This window comes from Rhinolophus ferrumequinum, chromosome 24, assembly GCF_004115265.2.
Source record: "Rhinolophus ferrumequinum isolate MPI-CBG mRhiFer1 chromosome 24, mRhiFer1_v1.p, whole genome shotgun sequence".
NCBI lineage: Eukaryota > Metazoa > Chordata > Mammalia > Chiroptera > Rhinolophidae > Rhinolophus > Rhinolophus ferrumequinum.
Window position 1 is genome coordinate 16485970 of NC_046307.1, and position 21612 is coordinate 16507581.

At 45.4% G+C, this 21612-nt stretch overlaps 1 long non-coding RNA gene across 1 annotated transcript in view; it reads left to right on the forward strand.

The window, feature by feature from the left end:
• LOC117016626 (uncharacterized) overlaps positions 1-16469 on the forward strand; it is a 46561-nt gene extending 30092 nt beyond the window's left edge. Inside the window, exon 4 of the long non-coding RNA XR_004421935.1 lies at positions 16371-16469. This is a non-coding gene — a long non-coding RNA (uncharacterized LOC117016626). The remainder of the gene's footprint in view (positions 1-16370) is intronic.
• The last annotated feature ends 5143 nt before the right edge of the window (positions 16470-21612 follow it).

Genomic DNA, 21612 nt, shown 5'->3' on the forward strand with positions numbered 1-21612 from the left:
CTGAGCATTTATCCAAAGGGTTAATTGTTATGTTCTCCAGTGATGAATTTGCCTTTCATCCTTCTGCCTTCCTTCTTTGTCACTCCTTGCCTCCACTGGATGTAGAAGATTTCATTACGAAAACAGATAACGGGTGGGGCTGAAGAATTGCATGGGCTTGGGGGACGGGGGCAAGTCACAGAGGCTCCATATTTTTCTGATTTGTGTATCAATTGTCCCAAGAGCAGACCTCAAACTTAGTGATAGATAAGATTTTTGTGACTGTTTTTCACTTAGCACTATGTTATAGACATTCCCCCATGTTCCTCTATAGTCCTCCCAATTATTGTTTAAAATGGGGACATAAGATTCCCTAAACCATCGCTGTGTAACCATTTTTCTCCTTTGGGGCATTTGTGGCCAAGGTCATTGGCTAAGGGCTGCTGAGCAGCATGGGAGGGTTGAAGGTTTGGCTTGTCGGAAGCAGAAGCACGCTGCAGCTGAGAGGAGCATACAGAGCTGCTACCCTCCACCCTCCCACCCCTCCCCTCACTGGTTTTTACATTAGGCATTGAGTTTGCAGCCCAGCACTACCTGGCTATTATTTCAGCTGTGTGAATTAGAGTGGGTGAGGGTGGCAGGGGAGGATCAGTCCTCTTGAGGTAGACAGAAGAGGAATTTTTATCCCCACTTTACAGATAAGGAAACTGAGTCCTGGGGAGGTCAAGAGACTGACTTGCCAGAGCCGGGCTCTGAAGTGGCAAGATGGAGAACAGTGTCTGCGTTCTGCTTCCCGGTGTTTTTCTCTTCCATCAACCTAATGCTTGTTTCTCCTCCTCTGGTTCATCTCATCCAGACCACTTTTCTTCCTGACACATGGGGATGCTCCCCAAGTAAACCTGTGTGTGCCAATGCAGATTAGATACAGATGTTACAGCTGGGCTAGACCCATGTGAACGAGCCCTTTCTAAAGAAGGGCAGAATAGTTGGCAAAGAAAACCAGAACTTGTTTCCTAAAAACTTCCCCTGTAGGAGGTGGGTTTTTACTTTTATTTTTTGGTCTTAGCCAGGAGGGAGATGGTGGCTGAAGTTCATCCCTTAAATCTTCAAGACTTGAAAGAGGCCACTCAGGTCTCTGCCCAGAGAAGTGCAGTGCTGCTAGAAACACCTTTTTCGAGTCTAGGCAGTGGTCACTGCAGTTTTCTTTCATGATAGAAAAAGACATGAGTCCTTTAAAAGGGCTTTTGCAAACAGCATTGAGTTTTTAGACTGACAAGACAGTTTTGAAAGAAGAAAAAAACATTGTTTATGTCAGCTCTGCTGCTTATCAATATAAAGTGAAGATTAAGATTCATTTATGTGAATAGACTGTTTGGGGGGAAATTCATATATATTTGCTAATGGAACCATTTCCATATTCACAATGAAACACACACACACATACACACACACAAACCCCCAAACCCAAAAACCAAGGCTCATAAAACCTTTCCTGGGACAAGCAGAAAAGGGGTGAATCCCTGAAAATACGAGTTTGTGGTATTATCTTCGCGTATTAGCAAATTCTTTAAGCTTTCGAAGTGTGTTGGGGACCTAGTCTGCTGTTAATTAGTTTAGCATTTTCTTTCAATTTATGCCTTTTCTAAGCTGTTTGTCTTCACTCTGGGCCAAGCCTATGCTAGCCTACCTGACACTCACTGTGGCCTCAAACTGTTACAACCCCCCTTTGAAACAGGGCTCCCGTGTGCCTCGCTCCCCAAACACACTGTGAGAATGGCTCACCTAGAATTGGGCAACACGGGGGCCCTGGAGGTGTAGTTATGAGAGATGACCAAGCTCTGAAAGGTTCCCTAATGGGAACTTAGTAGCAGACAGGATTTGAATCCAGGTCTAGATGACCCACACTGTTTTGCCATAAATTAGCAAATCTGTGCTGAGCCCTTTCTCTGGGATGACACCCAACTGTTAGGAAGGCACCTTGAAGAAAATGCCAAGAGGAGTCAGATGGATACCTCTCTGACTCCTCAAGGTACCTGCAGTCTAGGGTAGGTTAGGGGTGATCCTTTATTGTATAGAAACGTGTTAATTCGCAATCCTCATTTTATACATAAGAAAACTGTGATCACACAGGTCAAGTGACTAAGGTCACACAGCTATGAAGTGATAAGACTTTTATTAGGTGGTTGTGGCTGGAAGCCCTCAGGAGTCCGAGACACTGATGTGGACCCCCTCAGGGCTGTCCTGAAAGGGCCCACAGAGCCCAAGTGCTCAAAGGGTCTGTGCTCAGTGCTTCTGGACTGAGTGGAGATTCCAAAATGGATTTCTCCCTGTAAGATGCCTCCAAGGCTCCCGGGTCCATGGCCTTCCTGTCAGCAGAACTCATGGACTCACCACCTCTCCCCGCGTGAAGGGTCCCTGCTTTGGCAAGCTCACTCAGGAAACCTCCCATCCCCAAAGATTTCCCAGTAGGACAGACGGGGCCACTGATTTGAGCTGTGCTGTGTAGAAATATTTGCCCTAGGACCACAAACCAAGGAAGGTGTGGAGGGACGGGGAGGAGGGAAGGCTAGGAATTGCCGTGTTCTCAGAGAGCAGTGAGCCCCAGGGCCTTGGTTTTCTGGCCCCCACCATGGACGAGGTTTACGAACTCTCCCAGCCCCTCTGCTCAGCTGGGAAGTGGCATCACGGGAACAGGGTCTCCCTCAGTGTTGGGAGGATAGGGGAGAAACAGCTGAGCCCGTTGTCGGACATCGAGTAGCTGTTTTACAGGTTTCTTTCCTTCTTCTTCCCTCCCTGCCTCCCTTCTCTCTTAATTCCTAGCTGGTTAATACGCCCTGTGAGGCTCACCTGCTGCCTTGACATCTGCAGTGACAGCATTTCCCTTTCTCACACTCTCGGCTTCCCGGCGACTGCACTGCCATACACGACGCTCACTGGAGATGCGCACATCACGAGAGAAAAAATGTTGGGGCAGCCACATAACGGACCAGGAGGGGGTCCAGTGAGGCCGATCTGTATTTGCCCTTTTGAGTCATCCGGCCTGGGTGTTCATCCCAGCCTCTGCCACATTGGCTGTGTGACCTAGGGTATGTTATGTAACCTCTCTGTGCCTGTTTCATACTTGTAAAATGGGATGGGAATAGTACTCAACCTTACAGAAATGCAGGGAGTATGAAACACAGTAGTTCACTAGAGCCCCTGGCACTGGAAAGTGCTAGGAACTGTTATCTAAAGAAAACACCCAATTCAATGGGAAGGGACTTGACACATCAGGGCCCACCCCTTTATTTTTTAAACTAATTTATTTAATTGACAATAAGAATGACAAAATAACATTTATTGAGCATTTGCCATGTGCCAGGCTCTGTGCCAAAAACTTTCCATGTATTAACTTGTTTAAAAATGTGAGCACACAAGAGAGGTGTGTCTGCCTCCCACCCCGAGTTTCCCTCCACGGATGCAGCCACTGTTACCAACTCTCTGTGTCTTTACCGAGGTCCTCTGTGCATCTGCACATATTTCAGTCTCTGTTTATCCCTTCAGCGTTAAATATGAGGAGACTTGGGCGCAGGGAGGAAACACAGCAAATTGGAATAATAGTTTGTATTCTGTGTAGAGGGCGCTACTCCAGGCACTGTGTGATTTTGACCCCTTGCTACAACTCTGCAGAATGAGCTGTAGGTATTGTGTAGAATAAATGCGCCAAGCTTTAGTTTACCTCAGTGGGTTGCTTGAGGATTAAATTAGATAACCCCCATAGATGGATTTTTCAGAGTTCCTGGCACATCATAACTTCTCAGGAGATGATGGCTGCAGGGAGAGGTTCAATGTTTCACGGGTGCCTGAAGCTTGTACACTTTGAAGGATGTCTTTAAGAGAAATAATACAGGGGTGGCCAGTTAGCTCAGTTGGTTAGAGCATGGTACTAATAACACCAAAGTTGCCGGTTCGATCCCCGCATGGGCCAGTGTGAGCTGTGCCCTCCTTAAAAAAAAAAAAGAAAGAAAGAAAGAGAAAGAGAAATAATATGAATTATGAATTCAATGTAGGAATGTAAGTGATTATTTATTTAGAGGAAGGAAAGAACTCCAATTTACACATTTTAAAAACCAACAAATGACTCCAATGCTATAAAATCCAGGAGAACAACAGCCCATTTTTATTAATTAATTGCCTGACACACCTCTATCATACTTTTTATTTCTACATTTTCTGGCCTCATACTCTTTGATCACATTTTCATATGATAACAATGTTCTAAAATAACTTTCTAGAAGGAGAATAAAAGAAATTCAGCCTTTAGCTTGGTTGATCAACGTTTGTTTTGTATTATTGACAGCTTAGATGCAGAAATGAGTAAATTCACACACACACACACACAGTAGTAGTACTGCATGTTCATGTTCCACAAACAGAAGAATTTCAGTAAATTCTATTTTGTACTGTTCCCATCAAAAATGAATGAAGAAGCTATGGTCCATTATAATTGTATGCATTGAGTATATTTCTGACAGTAGAGAACTTCCATTTTGATTAGAGGAACTGATCTCCCCCTTACAGTATTAGGGGTCTAGTAATTATTAGGTTGATGCTTAAGTAATTGCAGTTTAAAAGATTAAAAATAATTGCAAAAACCGCAATTACTTTTGCACCAACCCAGTAGAAGCGTTTCTACTGGCGGGCATCTGACTCTGTCCATTTTAAACCTTTCTCCTCCTTCCCTACCACACTCTTCAGTGTTGGGCACTGTAGGACATTTCATGTGGTGTTTCAACCGCTGAGGTGGCCTCAGGAACTGGGTGGTGGGCTCTTGGGTACAGGGGTACCCCTGGGAGCTGTGCCTGCCCTGGAGGGTTAGCAATCACTCAACATGCACGGAGGTGACTGTGAGCCCCAGAACTATATCCTGCTAGGCTCACACTGAGTGTCCCACCTACTTGACTCCCTCCTAGGCGTTCCCTGAATGCCTGAGGCCACCCTAAGATCACACAACAGGAGGACAGGAGTGACAGAGGGAAACTGGAGTGGCGAGAGACTGTGCTCTTTGCAGTGATGGTTAAGACTTGACTTTGGCAAAGCTTAGAAAAACCCGTGACCCCAGTTTCTTTCCGGGCCCCCTCTGAAGGCCTTGTGCTGAAGCCTCCGTGCTGTCAATCACAGTGCACCTTGCTCGCTGTGGTTAGTATTCGTGGTGAAAAGCAGTGTACTTCCAGATAGAGCTGTGCAGCCCACTTTGGAGCTGTGCAACCTTGTTGGCATGTTCATTCCCTCCATAAACTTAGGTTCCTCTGCAGTAAGCACGATACTGTGACTAGTATCCACCTCGCTGGGAAGGTCAAGTCCATGAGGACAGACATGGCCTGACTGTTTGCTGTGTCTGGAATACATGGCCCACACTCAACAAATATCTGTTTTGTAGATTTAATGAAGTATAGGGTATTGGGTGTTTACCCCAGTCTCTTGGAGAAGAGGAAACTGAGGCCCAGTGAGCTGAAGTCCCTTTCCTGTACTACGCACTGCCTCTCGTTAGACCCAGCGGAGACCCTGGGTCTCTGAGCCTCCCTTTGTTCCCGCTGACCCTCCCCTGTGAGCTGACTCGGAAGGGGATGCTTAACTCACTTCCGAGTGCCTGAGATAATCATTTGAGTTATTCCCTCCGTTATGGACAGGAGCCAGGGTCTCTGGGTGTCGTCTCTGGAATTTGCTGTGATCCACGGAATCCACTCTTCCAGAGACTCGCCTGCCTCTTCCCCTCCCTGACCCGACCTGGGTCCCTGGGAATGGTGGGAGGCAAGGAGACAGTTGGAAGAACAAAGGTGAATGTTTCTGAGCCATAAAATAGTGAGCCTGAAAAACAAGTTTGAAAGATGAATGGCTCTGGAGCTTGCGAAGCTTAGCCGGGGCAACCCTTGGAATTATTGACATTCCTGCGTAAGAAGGCTGGGAGGCCCCTCATGGGTGGGAATACCCGCCCTCATCTGCCTCCACAGCTCCCTCCAATTCCCAGAGGTCCTCCAGCAAAGCCGGAAGTCACTCTGTGCTGCAGAACCTTGGTGATGAGGCCTGAGGGGCATCCGTCCGAGGTCATCTTGACATTATGTGACAGGAGCTGTGGTCTACAGAGCCAGGTGGCTGCAGGGGATCACTCCGCCAAACATGTAGAGCAGGTGACAAACCTGCAGTCTGGACCCACAGATGGAGGGCACCTCTTTGCCCTGCTTCTCCTCTGCCTGGTGTAGATTTCCAGCCAAGCTTTGTACCCGCTTCCACCTTGGTTTTATTATTATACAAGCTGCCCCAATGGGGTGGGCCTTTGCCTGGGGTGCTTCCCCTTTCTACCTTGGAAGGATGAGAGTGCTCACTCCTCCTGTGCCCCTTCCCCAATTAATAAGACAATGGGATGTTGCAGCCTCTGCTTCCAGCCTATTCTCCCTCCAGCCCTGGGATAATATTTATATACAAATGCTGGCTCTGATCTCCACTCAGAAAACACCAGCTGCTATTGAAAACCTTTGTGCATGTGAGAGAGAGCAGAGAGGCTGGGCCTCACGTGGGCCCCCTCCCCTTGAGCTGCTCTGGAGGGTGTTAGGGAACAGTGAGTGTGTTTGTGTTTTTCAAAGTCATCCCAGGGCTCTGTCCAGACAACTGAAGGCCTGTCAGAGCCAAAAATGACTTATTCCTTTTAGAAAAGACAAAGGGATTAGGTGTCCCAGGGACTTTGAACAAATGCATTGTTGGTGGTTTTGATGGAGGTTTCATTTAGGGAAGGTAAGTGCAGAAATGAGGACGCCAAAAACGCAGGCTGCCAGGGTTGTGAAGACCCCTGGAGACGCAAGGGTACACGCTGCTGGCAGGGATGTAAATTAGTGCAGCTTTTGGAGGGAAATTTGTCAACATCTTTCATAAAAAACAAGCATGACCTGTGATGCAACAATTCCGTGCCTTGGATAGTATCCTAGAGTGATGCTTGCCCATGTATACAAAGACCCAAGTTCAAAAATGCTCACTGTAGAAAAAAGAGGACAGCACCTCTGTGTCTCTCAGTGGGGGGCTGGCTCAGTAAATTACGACTCAGCCACATGATGGAACACTAGATAGAGGGCCATTGAAGAAAAGAACAAGGTAAATAATAGCAGTGGCTGACACCACACGTATGATACTCTGAACACTATTTTAAGTGATTTTTATGTTTTACAATATTTACGATATTAACTCATTGAACCTTCACAATAATCCTTTAATTACTATTACGGGAATATTTTTATAGATTAGAAAAGAGATGTTAAGGAATTTGCCCGTGGTCACACAGCCAGTAAGTAGGGGAGTCGGGTTTCTAGCCTGCTGGGCCCCGGGTCCATACCTACCACACAAATGTCTGTATGTCCAGATGCCCTTGACGTGTTATGAACTGAAAAATTCAAGTTGCAGAGGAATAGAGGGTGATCTTATTTACGTTAAAAAAAAAAGTGTATGTATGTGCGCCTGTGAATACATCACATCCGTTGGTGAAAGTAAAGCTCTGTTAGAGTACATATCCAAGCAGCAGTTCCCTCCAGGGAGGGGTGTGAGATGGGGGGGTGCAAAGAGGATTTTTTTTTTTTTTTTTTTTACTTTTAACCGGATATAGTTGTATATTTACTTCAACAAGTGCTTTTGGTATTTTAGAAACAGTAAGCTTGAGGACACTATCAAGGCAATGATAATAAAATAATAAAAATTTAGTTTCTATGTCTCAATAGTCCCTTAGAAAGAAGAGACATGCTCTAATGATGGGCTCAGAGTAACCCTTGTGATTAACTCCAGAGTGACAGACGGGGAGCCAAGCGTAACAGACAGCGCTTTTCATAAATTAGACGAAGGTGATCTGAGGAATTGTTCTTCTGGTTGGCTGAGATAATTACTCTTATTCCCATTACCCTCGAAAGTCTTGCCTCCTCCTGGAAGCCTTGGCCCAGACATTGGAAGAGAAATGATAATGTTCCTGACACACAACCCCTCCACATTCCATCTTCACTCCACCGCCCTCCTGCATTTTATGTGTTCACTTAATGCACCATTGCACCTCATGTAAATACGCCAGGTACTGGGCCTTTGTTTAATCACTGTCCCTTCAGAGTCATCTCGTAAAAATGGACTCCTGGTGCATTCTATTTTTAGGTATTTTACAATTTGCAGATCTTATTCCCATTTCATTATTTCAGTTCACTGGGGACGGTGCCTTGTCCCTGTAATGCACTTTGTACAGAATCTCTTGGAGAATTAAACTATGCAGGGGCTTAGAAGAGGGTCTGATGGGGAACATGGGGGTTATCAACGTTTGAATCCCCATTTTTAAATACCAGTGTTTAAGTATTGATTTGTGAAATGTGCCCCATCATAAAGAACATAGAATAATAGCCATACCAGCTTTACTTACTGTGTCAGGCCCCAGAGTACCCCGTGTTTCCACACATTTTCTTATTTTAATTCTTGAAGCAAGTTTAGAGGATACTATCTCCCATTACCTCCATAAGGAAGCTGAGGCTCAGGGAGGTTACATAAAGTCCTCAAAGTTGTACATGTGAAAAGTGGGAGATGGATTTCTCACCCACGTCTCTCTGTCTGTCTGCAAAATCTGAGCCCGAGCACTCAACAGAGGAAATAATAGCCACCTCCCTAACATACTGTTAGCAATTTAGGGTTTATTTCCTTTGTTTTATCTATCTAAACAAAACAACGTGGTAATCAGAGGATAGGTAAAATGTTTATACCCTGTTTTCCTTTTTCACTAACATTATCATAACGATCTTCCTTGTTGTTTTGTGACCTCATTTTAAATAGCATACTTCTTTTAACTCAATATTTAAAAAAAGCAACAACCACAAAAACTAATGACCTGATTAAAAACGGGCTAACGCTTGAATAGACATTTCTCCAAAGAGAACAAAGAGGACAACAGATTTATGAAAAAATGAAAGTGAAATCAAACCATAATGACATATTACCTCACACCTTTTAGGATCGCTGTTATAAGAGAAAAAAAAAAGAGAAGAGTTGGCGAGGATGTGGAGAAATTGGAACCCTTGCACACAGTTGGTGGGAATGCAAAATGGTGCAGCCGCTATGGAAAACAGTATGGAGGTTCCTCAAAACATTAAAAATGGAACTACCATATGAACCAGCAATTCTACTTCTGGGTATTTACCCCAAAGAATTGACATCAGGATCTCGAATAAATAGTAGCACACCTATGTTCATCGCAGCACTATTTACAACAGCCAAGATGTGGAAACAACCTAAATGTCCATCGACAGAGGAATGGGTAAAGAAACTGTGGTATATACATACCATGGAACACTAGTCAGCCTTAAAAAAGGAGGGAATTCTGCAATATATGACAACATGGATGAACCTTGAGGATATTGCACTAAGCAAAATAAGCCAATCACAGAAAGACAAATCCTGCATGATTCCACATACATGAGGTATCTAAAGGAGTCAAATCCATAAAATCAAAGTGTGGAATGGAGGTCATTAGGAGCTGGAGGAAGGGGAAAATGGGGAATTCCTAATCAATGGGCATAAAGTTTCAGTAAAGCAAGATGGATACGCGTTAGAGATCTGCTGTACAACATTGTACCTATCGTCAACAACAATGCATTATACATTTAAAATTTTGTTAAGAGGGTAGATTGTATGTTGTGTTCTTACCACAATAAAATTGAAAAAAAAAAGATTGCATACTATTCCAGGAGAGTGGTGTCCTTGGGAGGGATTCCTTGGCGTGGAAATGTTCCTGTGGTTTTTGAAATCAACTGCTAAATTGCTTTTCAGAAGGGCTGTGTTAATTTGCACTTCGACCAACAATTTTTGAGTGTCATTTTCATCATATTCTTGCAGGCATCCGTTATTACTAAAAAATGAAAACACAAACAAAAAAGTCCAACTTGTTTGCTAATATCTACCAAACTGTTCACAGTGGTTAAGGTTGGAGAGTGGGATGGGGCTGGTGGTGGTGGTGGGGACACTGAAGGGGGGTGTCCATTGTCCGTTTTATCTAGTGTGGTACTATTAATATTTTATTATAGGCAGATATTACTCTTGTAATTACATATTTTAAACTTTTTATTTTGAGATAATTTGTCTTGCAAAAATAATAAAAACCTTCCATGTACAGTATACCCTGTGCAATATTTTTTTCTTTTCTTTCTTTTTCTTTAAAGATGAAGTAATTAGAAATGTCCCCCAAATGACAGTCCTTTCAGGTCAGCAAGACACTGTAAATCAGGGTTTCTTAGCGGTAGGATTAGGGTGCAACAGCAACTCAGGGAAAAGCTCATTAAAATGCAGACTCTTAGGCCTGAGCAGGCTCTATGAGATCAGAATGTTTGAGGGTGAGCCTGGAAATCTGCATTTAAACAGCCTCTTCTTCCAGGTGGTTCTGACGCCCCACAAGGGCTGAGAACCACTGTTAAAATGTTCTTCCTTTTTATTTTATTTCCTCCAGCAATATTGTGGCTTCCTTACTTGGAAAGCCCTCTAATGTGCAAAGGTTGGGAAAAGCAAGTGAAATCTGAGCATCTTTGCTGCAACTTTTCACACTTTGTACTGCTACTACTCTGCTGCCGCCAAGCTGTCAGTAATTTGTTTTCTCAAAAGCCTGCTCTCACCCTCAAACTAGCAAAGACCGCTTCCAAGAGAGGCCAGGTCCAGAATGTCGGTGTGGATGGTGGTGGTCCTTCTCACCCTGGCCACTTCTAGCCCAGAGGTTCCAGGGAACGTGTCCTGGCTTCCTTGGAAGAGCAGCCTGGAGGCCCTGAAATGGGGAGGACTCCCACCCAGATCCTGGCTCCAGGTCCTCCTGTTGTTTCTTTTGTTTAAAGCTGATACTTTTCCATGGACAGTTTGTTTCCCCTGGACACTGTGGGCACAGCCGTCCTACGTGTGTTACACGGTGGAGGCCCGCCCCTCACCCCAGCACTTCCACCCTCCACCTCAGCAGTCCAACCTTCCTCTCTGCCCCTAGAGGTAGTCTTTCCGAAATTACCTGATAACTTAGTGACTGAATGACTATGAAAAGGGAGTGGTGGGAAATGTGGCCTGAAGGACAGCAGAGAGCCAAACTGTGAAGAAGTTTGAATGTAAGCTGAAGGAAAGTCTATTGTCGTCAATGCTGTTTGCTCCTAACATTATTGTTTTCTACATTTAAAAAGTAATACCAAGACACACCAAGTGTTATAAGCCCGTATTACCTTGGAAATGGAAAAAAAAATTTTTAATGTAATAATGGTTAATATAAGTAATTTGGAAAATAGAAAAGTAAAAGTAGAGGGGGAAAGATGGCCAGCAGTGTGGGGAGGGGGACAAGGACATAGGCCCTGAAACAGAAAAATAGGAGTACAGATTCCTTCTTTCCCCCTTACCAGCTGTGGGCAACCATTGCCCAGCTTAATTATCATCTTCGAGCTTCGGTTTTCTCATTGGTAAAGTGAGAATAAAAATCGTTCCTCATTTAGTAGGCTTGCCGTGAAGATCAAATGAGATAAGAATGCATGTAAAGCAGTTAGCAATATGTTGCGTAAGTTAGTTCTTTTTCATCTTTTTCATTTCCTTTCAGTCCTTTTATTGTAAGTTCTGTTTTTGTTTTCACATAGTTGTGATCACACTGTCTATATAATTTTATATCCTGCTTGTTTCGCTTAACGTGGTAGCCCAAGACTTTTCCATTGCTATTTTCATCTCCTCATAAACATACATTTGAATGGTTGCATAATATCCAATTGAATGGATATATCAGATACATTAGAGTTTAGTTAACCATTTCTTTATTGTTAGTTATAGGAATTATTCCAGGTTCATTGTTCCAGATAAACCTATGTATAAACACCTTTCTGTGTAAAATGTCACCCTTCTTCTTCTTGTCACTGCCAGTTACAACCATTTCCTTGGGGGAAATTCTTAGAAGGGAAATGATAAAGTCAAAAGGCATGAACATTTATCAAGGTTTGTGACCTATCCTGCCAAATTGGTTCCTGTAAAGTCGGCCTCCACTTTTATTTTCAAGGCAATGGATGAGACTCAGGCCGAGCGACCTGGATTTTATTATGCAGTGCAGCTGTTGGGCGGGTGTCACACAGGGTTGGAAGAACAGAATCAGATATGGCATTTAATGGATTCATCTGGCAGCCACTGAGAGCGTGGGTGCGGGCAGGGTCAACGTTAGGGGAATTACTGCGAGGAAGTTCTGCCCCAGGGCAGTGATGCCACAGCTGTCCGTGAACCTGGCTCTGTCCCCATGGCAACTAGGGGTCCTATCTATAGGAGAACCTGTGGTCACAGTCTCACAATCCCATTTTCGCCATGAGTTGCTCCGCATATGTAAATTTATGCCTTTTCAATCTAGCATAAGTTGTTTCTTTCCCATGTGATCAAAAGGACAGGGCACTTTAATTTTAGGAATCATAGTACAAGATAGTGAGTGAAGAAAGCGGGGAGCTCTGGTGTCACTGCCTAGATTGGGATCTCAACCCCACCACTTATTATCTGTGATCCTAGGCCTCAGTTTCCTGATCTAGGAAGTGGTACCTACCTCATAGGATTAAATTAAATAAGGCGTTGTGTATACAGAGCAGAAAGTGCCGCATGTTTGGTGTCATTCTTATCTCCTGCTTGTAAAATTAAAGCCTCTGATTGAAGGAAACTAATTCAAACTCTAGATTCACTACTTTCCTCCCCTCTAGAACCCAGCAAGGGCATCAGAATGAGGGAGCAATACCAGAAAGCCCACCTTCCCAACATATGTGCCTGCCTGAAACCGTGGGGGTGGTAAGGCAGGAGGTCAGGATGATAAGTGACCATGCCATGCCGGGATGCAGTACTTTCAGTGCTAAAACCGGGACAGTTCCTCGCAACCTGGGATGGTTGGTCATCCTAGCACAATGGTGTAGTGGGGTGACGGGATCTGGTAACGTTGTTCAAGGGAGAGAGAACCAGAATCTGGAGCATTCAAGAGGGTTCACTTTTTCCCTTAACTGTCGTTCGGCAAACCCAGTTGGAAACTCGTTTCACCTGGAACTGCAGGGAACTGGCTGCCAGAAATGAGACCCAGCTGGGGTGGGGGTGGGGTGATAATGTGACTCCCAGGAAGTGGGGCGGGCCCTTCAGTACCTTCCAGATTCCTGGGATGTGAGTGGAGTGAGCTTCGTGGCCGGGAAGGTTGTGTGGAGTTTTCCAATCCTGGCCCGTTTTCTGCTCTCAAGACGCCTTTCTTCTTCGCGGGAAGAGGAGTCAGTAGCCCTCAGTGGACTGGGTTGCTTCCCACTTCTGCCCCAGGTAACTTCCTGATCCTCTGGGTCTCTCTGTGTACAACACCCCTGAGACAGAGGCCAGGGGAGGGGAAAGTGACCACACTTAGGCTGCAGGCCCTGGAAGGGGTGGTCAGTAGTCAGTATTTCCTCTTCCAGCCCTTTCAAAGCATTTGTAAATCGGATTAGCTTTTCAACAAACACTTGAAGGTTTGCTCTCCTCTGAGAGGCTCAAAGGACTGAGGAAGAGTCTCCATCTGTTTACTTTTCCTTTATGTGGAAATCTACTTGGGCAGTTTCTACAACCAGCTGTCCCTCCCCACTGAGGTTCCCCCCTCCCCCACCCGGAATTCACCAACCACTACGGCCCTGGCCCACTGTGGCTTTGCGGGTCTAATGAACCTCATGCCCTCCAGGGTCACAGCTTTGAGCAGTAGGGCTCAGGGCACTCACTCGGACCCATACTGGCCGCGTGAGTTTGCCCAGAGTGGGAGGTGAGCTGAGAGTGGCTGGCCCTGTTACAGGGTAGCCAACAGGAGTGCTGTATCTCCTCCTGTGGGGGGAGAAAGCCAGGAAGATGGGTGCAGAGCCGAGCTTGCTTCTGGAGAGCAGAGTGCTGGCTCTCAGCCCCACCAGAGCTCCTCTTCCTCCCCTTTTAATGAAGACCCTGCTAGGGGTCAGGGAATGTACGTGGGGATTGGGGGGAGTGGAGACATGCAGACAGATGTGTGCAAGGATGTCTATACAGAGCACAGAGACTGGAGGTGTGGAAGGGAAGGAGGGCAGATGGTCAAGATAGACGTCTATGCTTTCTCCTCTATGTGAATATAGTATGTAATTAGCTCATGAAAAGTGCATATTCAACCAGAGAATTAGTCCTTGTGATGAGTATGATCACTGCTACGTGAAGTATAGGGTCGAGGCTTCGAAGATTCAGGAATGACTTCCCAGGGGAGGGTGGTGGGTAAACTGACACGAGAGAAGTGGTAGTAGCCAGGGTTGTTCATTCAACAAATATTTGTTGAGTGTCTGTTGTGTGTCAAATACCATTCTAGAAGCTAGAGGAGAGCAAAACACATAGACACCTGCCCTCGTGGAGCTTACAGTCCAGTGAAGGGAGACAGATAAACAAAAAGATCATGTGATGTCAGGTGATATGAAAGAAGAATGATTCTGACACTTATTAAAATGGTAAGAAAGAGTTTATTCAAAATTATTGCACTAGGCAAAAAAAGATGGAGCTCAACTCTGAATACAGCAAAGACAGTTGGGGATTTATAACCACCGAGGGAGGGGATCGGTGGATGGAGACATCAAGGGTAGGGTATTCTTGCTGAACAAACATGACAAGATTCTTGCAGAAGGCAGGCCAAGGACTTATCCATCGGAGACAGGGGACGAGGAACTTGATCAGATGTCAAAGGTAGGGGGGATGACTTAGCAGGAGTCTTTGTTAAATGGCAGGCCAAGATTGAAGCCTAGTGGAGAAGAGGGCTGAGAGGAGCCTGACTAAAAGTTGATCAAGGAGAGAGTCTTTGGTGGTGGTGGTGACAGATGCTGTTGAATTAAAATAAAGGAGGTGTCGGATGGAGTGGCTAGAGAGTGATGGTGATTTTATTATGGTGTTAGTGAGACCTCTCAAGGGAGATCATTTTGGGCCGAAATCTAGATCACGTGAGGGAGCTGGACTTTCAAACACCCAGGAGAAGGGTTCCAGGTAGAGGGAACAGCAGGCACAAAGGCCTTGAGGAGGGTACAAAGGCAAGGAGGCCATCGTTTGTAGGCGGGGAGTGGTAGTAAATAAGGTCAGATGACGGTGTGGGTGAGGGTCGGTCACACAGGGATGTACAGGAATGTGTTAAGGGGTGAGAAGTCCAGAAGAAAGGACAATTTGGACCCAGGGTAAGAGAGAACTTTGCTCATCTAGAGGACCACAAGAAGATGTGTGTCTGGGAGCATAAAGAGGGAGCATGTGCCAAGGAGCAAGTCCAGGGGGCCAAGGAGGAGGATGTGAAGGTGGCTGGGGGCGCAGAAGAGAGGAAGAGTAAGAGCCAGAGGGGGAGGGGCGGGTCATGCAGGTCCTTTCCCATCTTGGCAGTTGGGGTTTCTCAATCATTTTAACAAGAGCCTCAGCCCTTGCGTAAAAATCAAGCAATAAAGGGAGGAATGCCTCTTCATTTCACTTGAAGAACTACAGAAAATGGAAAGGAGGGCTGGCTGAAACAAAGTTGGAGCTGGTCTAGCTTGGCCCACTGCCCTTCCTATAAATATCGCCCTCCCAGTCCTGGAAAGGTATCAGTTACGGCTCTTGTGAGCTACTGGGGAACATCCTTCCTGTTCAGATGTCCAGGCGCTGGCGGCGTGTGTACATCCGTGTGCACAGTGCCTGGAAACAGGGAACGAGAGCGCAGAATAAGAAGTGTGGGATCCTGAGCCCACTCCTTTTACCCTCGGGGGCTGCCCCACTTCCTCGGGGGCCCAGGCATCCCTCTGGCATGGCTTGTGCTAAGAAATCTGCAAAAGTCATTGGCCATGCTTGGACTAATCCTTTGTGCCAAAGGGGTTGGTGGTGTGGAGGAGAGGGAGCTCCTTGCCAAAACCAGGATGTCCTTCACTAGTGGTGAACCCTGCTGCCTCCTGGCCTCTTGGCCCAGGCTTTTGAGAGGGGAGAGGGGGAAATGGGATTGAGGGGCCAGTGTAATTCCACAACATATGAGTTAAAAAGCAGATGAAAACCCACAGAGTAACCAGACATTCTTCTCTTTGCATGCAAGATCCTGCTGGATGTTGGAAGAGGAAGGCATATTTTTCTTGCTTTTTAGACATTACATCCTGTGAGGGGAAGATTTGGAACAGATGGGGGCCAGGGGGGCCTCACTGTCTTTGCTTGTTTCCCCCTCTCCCTTCCCACAACCAGAAATGTTTCATTTTTTTTTCCCTAGTGAAGTTAATTTTTTTTAAAAAGGAAAAAATGTCCTGTGGAGTAGGAAAATAAGACATCAGGAGTCAGGGAGAGATATCTACAAAGTTCCAGAAAGAATCCACTTTTCATGGCAAAGGCTTTTTCTAAGTCCAAACATAGATAATTAATTCACAATTTCATTTTAGGTATAATCACTGCTCCAGTGACACCTGCATTAACGAGGGGGAAAAGAAAAAGGATCTCCTAACAGGTGGAGAAAGAGGCCCTCTGATTAGTGAAAGGTAAGGCATGTTTCTGAAATCCTGGGTGCGCCATGTGGGAAAAACAAAATTGGTAATATCTCGTGGGAGCAGTTCGAGTGTTTGCACGATTTCCCCCCCACATGTGTTCTGTCGGGTCGGTTGCATTAGAGAAGACCGTAAGCGTGCTGATGTAAAGTGGGCTGTGATATATTCTATTGGCTGCAGCTGGGTCCCTGGTAGAGCCTGTCCTTGGCACTGCTGTAGGCCGCTGGACAGCTGGTATGGTGTTAGCCCCCAGACCACAGTGCTCTTTGCTGAGGAATGTCCAGAGCGCGCTTCTCCTTCCTCTGAACCCAGAAGGGACCTCTGCCAGTGGAGTCAAATGGCAGTAATTAGCCAGGGTGGGCCAGCTGAACTGCCCGCTGCTGTTTTTATCTGTTCCCAAAAGGAACATGGGTTGATTGCATGTGAAAAGCAAAGGGCAGGAGGAAGCGAGAACAGCCTGTTTTCCTTCTGTTTTTCCTTTTTGGCTCATGGAGCCTGTGTGGGGATGGTCTCTTCCTTCTTGGGAGGAGATGGTGTGCTCCCAGGTCTAGCCCAAGAGACAGATGACCGGAATCTCTGGTCCTTTTCAGTCCTGTTGCCTGGCTCGGGCATGCTGTTTCTGAAGGGTGTTCTGGGAAGTTGGTTCAATGAGGCAACAGCAACAAGCTGATTCGAGGAAAAAGAGAAAAGGTGCTAATGGCTGTATGCTCAAGTTCCCAGCTGATATGGAAAGCTATGGGAAATCAGACTCTCCTCCTCACCCTGTGAGATACACATGTGCTTCTGCAAGAAAGACAAATTAAAAAAATCGCTTGATGGGAGAGAAATATGTCCAATGGGCCTAGGTAGGATGGCAGCTCCCGTCTTGTTTCTTCACTCTCAACTTCGGGAACTAGATTTATAATTAGATACAGTGGGATGGGAGCATTAGATTCTCCCACCCCCTCTGTTAAAATTCCCACAAGCGTTATCTGGCCATTGGAAAGGATGCTAAAAGGCAGCAAACACTGACCGAGTACCATTACCTACTGGGCACTACAGTTAGAACTTCAGGGGACACATGAGTGACTAAAATACAGGTTCATCTTCCACAGAACCCAAATGCAAATATAAGAGTATTTAACTCGTGTGAAATCACCAGGGTCAGACAAGCATGCACAAGGTAGACCAAATAAGTTCATTCAGCAAATATTAATTGAGCACCCGCTATTTGTGAGACCCTGTGGACACAGTGGAAAGCAGAACAGACACAGGCCCCAGCTTCTTGGAACTAGAGTCTGGTGAGGAAGATGGACTAGTAAAAGGCTCCACACTGTGAGAAGTGCTGGCAGAGGACGGAAAGGGTATTGTGGGCCCTTTCTGCAGAGTTAGAGAATAGGGAGGACCTTCCCGGAGAAGTGAGGTTTAAGTTAATCCATGAATAAGAACTAATACTTGAATGTTTGCTCTAAGTCAGCCTGGTATAGCCTTTTGGTCTTGGCGTCCTTTTCCGCTTTCACTCTGAAAAGTGTTCGGTTGGGATGGTGAATTGTGTGGCTCCCTGCTATGGGCCAACCACTCTTCTAAGAGCTCCACCATCAGAATCGTGCTGGCTCATAGTAAGTGCTCAAAACTGAGCTGTTTGCTAGTCACTTGACTTACCTCATTGAATCTTTGTAAAATCCCCGAGGTGGGTAGCATTTTATTTTATTAGTATTTATTATTTATGAGTATTTTTATTCTCTTACTTTTGGCCCCAAGTAAGAGAAAGCCCAGCTAATCAGAATGTCATTTATTGCTGACTAAACAAGAAATCCGGGGCCGGTGGCAGTATCACCAATGGCATCAAGGTCTCAGATTCTTTCTTTTTACTCTACCATCAAGGCCAGCTATGCAATTCGTGGGACCCAATACAAAATGAAAATGTGGGCCCCCTTGTTCAAAAAGCAGGGAAAAAGTGTCACGGTACTAAACCATAAAGCTTTTTACAGTAAGTCCTCAGTTAACGTGGTCAATAGGTTCTGTGACTTTAAGCCAAATGATGGCTAATGAAACCACTTTTACCCGAGGCTAATTGATAAAGGCAAGAGTTAAATGCCTAGGGCAGCTCATCAGCACTATAATGATGGACAAGGACCTGCAGTACTTTCTTCTGCAGTCTTTCTTTTGACTTGCCATGGTATTTTTTAAATTAGCTATTTAATGTTCTAAGTAAAGAAAAATTAAAATGTTAAATTATTAGCATGAGTTTTACTATTTGTCTTTATATTGTACCATGCTGGTTTTAAGTGCAAACATAAGAGCATTTAATTTGTGTGCAAAATTACACAATTTTATTCAAATGAGATAGTCAAATTATATTTTTAACAAGCTATTTTTCTTCTAAAATGCTCATATGTATTAAAAGTAAAAGGAAAAATATAATTTGTTAAAAATTAAAGTTAAAATTTTAATCCGAATCATTTAAAAGCTGAAAAAGCTATTTAGTGTTTTGAATATTAAATCTTCGTTTTATTAAAAACAAATTTCATACCTGCAACTACAGTGCTCAATGTCCACTACATTTCCAAAATTAAGAATTAGTGTTATGCTTCATGCAGTATTGTATTTCATATATATGTGAGACAGGTATCTACGTATGTGATACATATATGCAATATGATATAATTTGGCAGAATGTTTCTTAGCCTCCATGTAAAACTGGTGCTAATATAGCACTAATTGTGGAACTGTGAATAGGAACAGAAGCAAGAAAATGGGTATTCAGCACTCCTGAGCTCCTATCCTTCCTTTTGCAAGACTGTGTTGCATTTGTGCTGACGGGAAGGATCTGACAAGCTCATTTGTTTTTTACCCAAGTGCTCCTGCCACTCATTCTCCCCACACTCCACTGCTGTGTTGGTCTCTCGTGGTGGCCAAAACACAGTCCACGAACCTTCGCTGTTGGATGCAGTTACCTTTTGTTTTGAAGACCTAGGGTGAGAGATGGTGAAGTGTTTCTCTGGGGCCTGGACAGTGTTAGTCATAATGCGACGTTGACGGATGTGGGTCGTGCTGAGTGACTCAGTGATGGAGGTGCCCATGTGTTCTTTAATTTTTACACGTGTGTTTGTGACAGGCGGGACCCTCTAAAGCATGGGGCCCAGGGCAGGGGCCTCTCTTGCCTGCTTCTAAGGATAGTACTGTATTTTCCAGAAGCCCTCAACAGACTTCCTCTTACATTTCATTGTCCAGAATTAATCACTGGCAAAAAGAATGTGGGTTTCTATAACATTAGACCAATCGTGATGCATTCCCTACAATGAGCACAAGGCTCCTGAAAAATAATTGGGATCCTGTTAACGAGGAAGAAGGGAAAATGGTTGGGTATGTAACCACTGGTATCTCCTCAGTTATTATTCCCGTTTATGTGAAGGGGAAATGGAAGCTGAGAAAGGTTAACGTCATCCAGGTAGGAAGTGGTGGACCTGTGGTTGGAACCTAGGAGGCCCAGCTGTAGATCTGTCTTCACCACTCTCCTGACTGCTGCCCGTGGCTGATGAGGAGTGAGCTACTTTGGGGACTGAGCAAGTGAAGAGGGTGGAAAGAGCATTCCAGGAGGAGGAAATGGCAGGTGCATAAGCCTTGCGGGAGGCAAGAGATGGCATAGTCTAGGTGAGGGTTGAAATGCGTTGAGAGCACTTTGTGTGTATTGTGGGAGGGAAGGCAGTGGGGGGGCTGGAGAGGGTATGCAGTGGGGGCTGCTGAGTGGAGATGGGAGCTGGCAAGACTGGAAGCAGGCGTGGGCTAGGCAGTTGTTGAAAAATTCTAGAAGGGGAGAGATAGTGAAAGCTGAAATGGGGGGGAGGGAATGTATGTAATCGAGATATTTAGAAAACAGAATTGGTAGGATTTGGTGATATAAAGGTGAAAGAGAAGGAAGAATCAAGGATGACACCGGAGTTTATGCCTTGGAAATGGGTTAGTGGATGTGCCCTTCAGACACAGAAAACAGGAGGTGGCGCCAGATGAGGGGGCGTGGAGAATGAGTCCACTTTTTTCCCCATGTGATTTTGGACATGTTGAGATAAAGGAGATAAGTGTCGCTGTCCTATAGTTAGTCTGAAGCTCAGGATCGAAGTCTGGACTGGAGAGAGATGTGGGATTCTTCAACATGTAGAACCTCTGGGTTCCACTGTGGGTGAGCATGTGATGTGTCAAAAGATTGTCTAAGACGGAGCCTCGGAACTCCAGTATATAAGGAAAAGGGGCCCACAGGGGAGAGCGGGAAGGAGCTGCCTCAAGTAGAAGAAGCCAGGAGAATTTGTGCCACTAAATCCAAGAAAAGAGAGCTTTAAGAAGTAGGGAAAGATAAGGCTTGAGAAATGGGTACCAAGATGATTGATTGTAGCAGGCTCATAGCCTGCTTGAGCCTGAGAGCAGTAATGGGGAAAGTAGAGGGAAGGTGATAATTTATTCAAGATAATCTGAACAGGAAGAGAAGGTAATGACATAAGAAGATCCAGGGAATCTGGGGGCGGGGTTGGGGGCGGAGTGCGGAAGACTCTGCTGAGAAGTCGATGAGAGGTTGAATATACAGGGAGCTGGGTAGTGAATAGTGCAAACACCTGAGAGGCAGGAGAGGCTGGGATCCAGGGCTTAGATGGAGAGGGGACTTTTAGGGAGGGATGTGGCTCCCTTTGGAAGGGGTGGGGAGGAGGCAAGGAGGATGCCATACGGGCGAATGTGTGGGACTGAGAAGGTGAGCTGCCTGTCGGGCGGTTTATTTCCTTTTTAAAGAAACTGAAAGAAAGGAGGTGGTAGGTCCCACACACGATTTGGGACATGCTTACATTAAACATTATTCATTGTGTATCTGAAACTCAAATTTAATTATATTTTATCTGACAACCTTAACTGGAACTGGCAAATTGGGTAGCTGGTCCTGCTGGGGAGACTGGCAAGCGCAAGGTGGTGTTGAAGGTCCAGCAGAGGTTTCCTTCTGTGAAGCATCTGAGAGTGGGGGATGGGGAGGTATGCAGACTGGATTTGTTGTGGCTCTAGCTTGTGAGGCTGGGAACGGCTTCTAGCAGGACACAGCCTCCTGAATGTCAGTGTGGGGAAGGCAGGTGATGGGGGATGTCTGGATGAGATCATTTCCCATCTCACTGACGTGAGACCC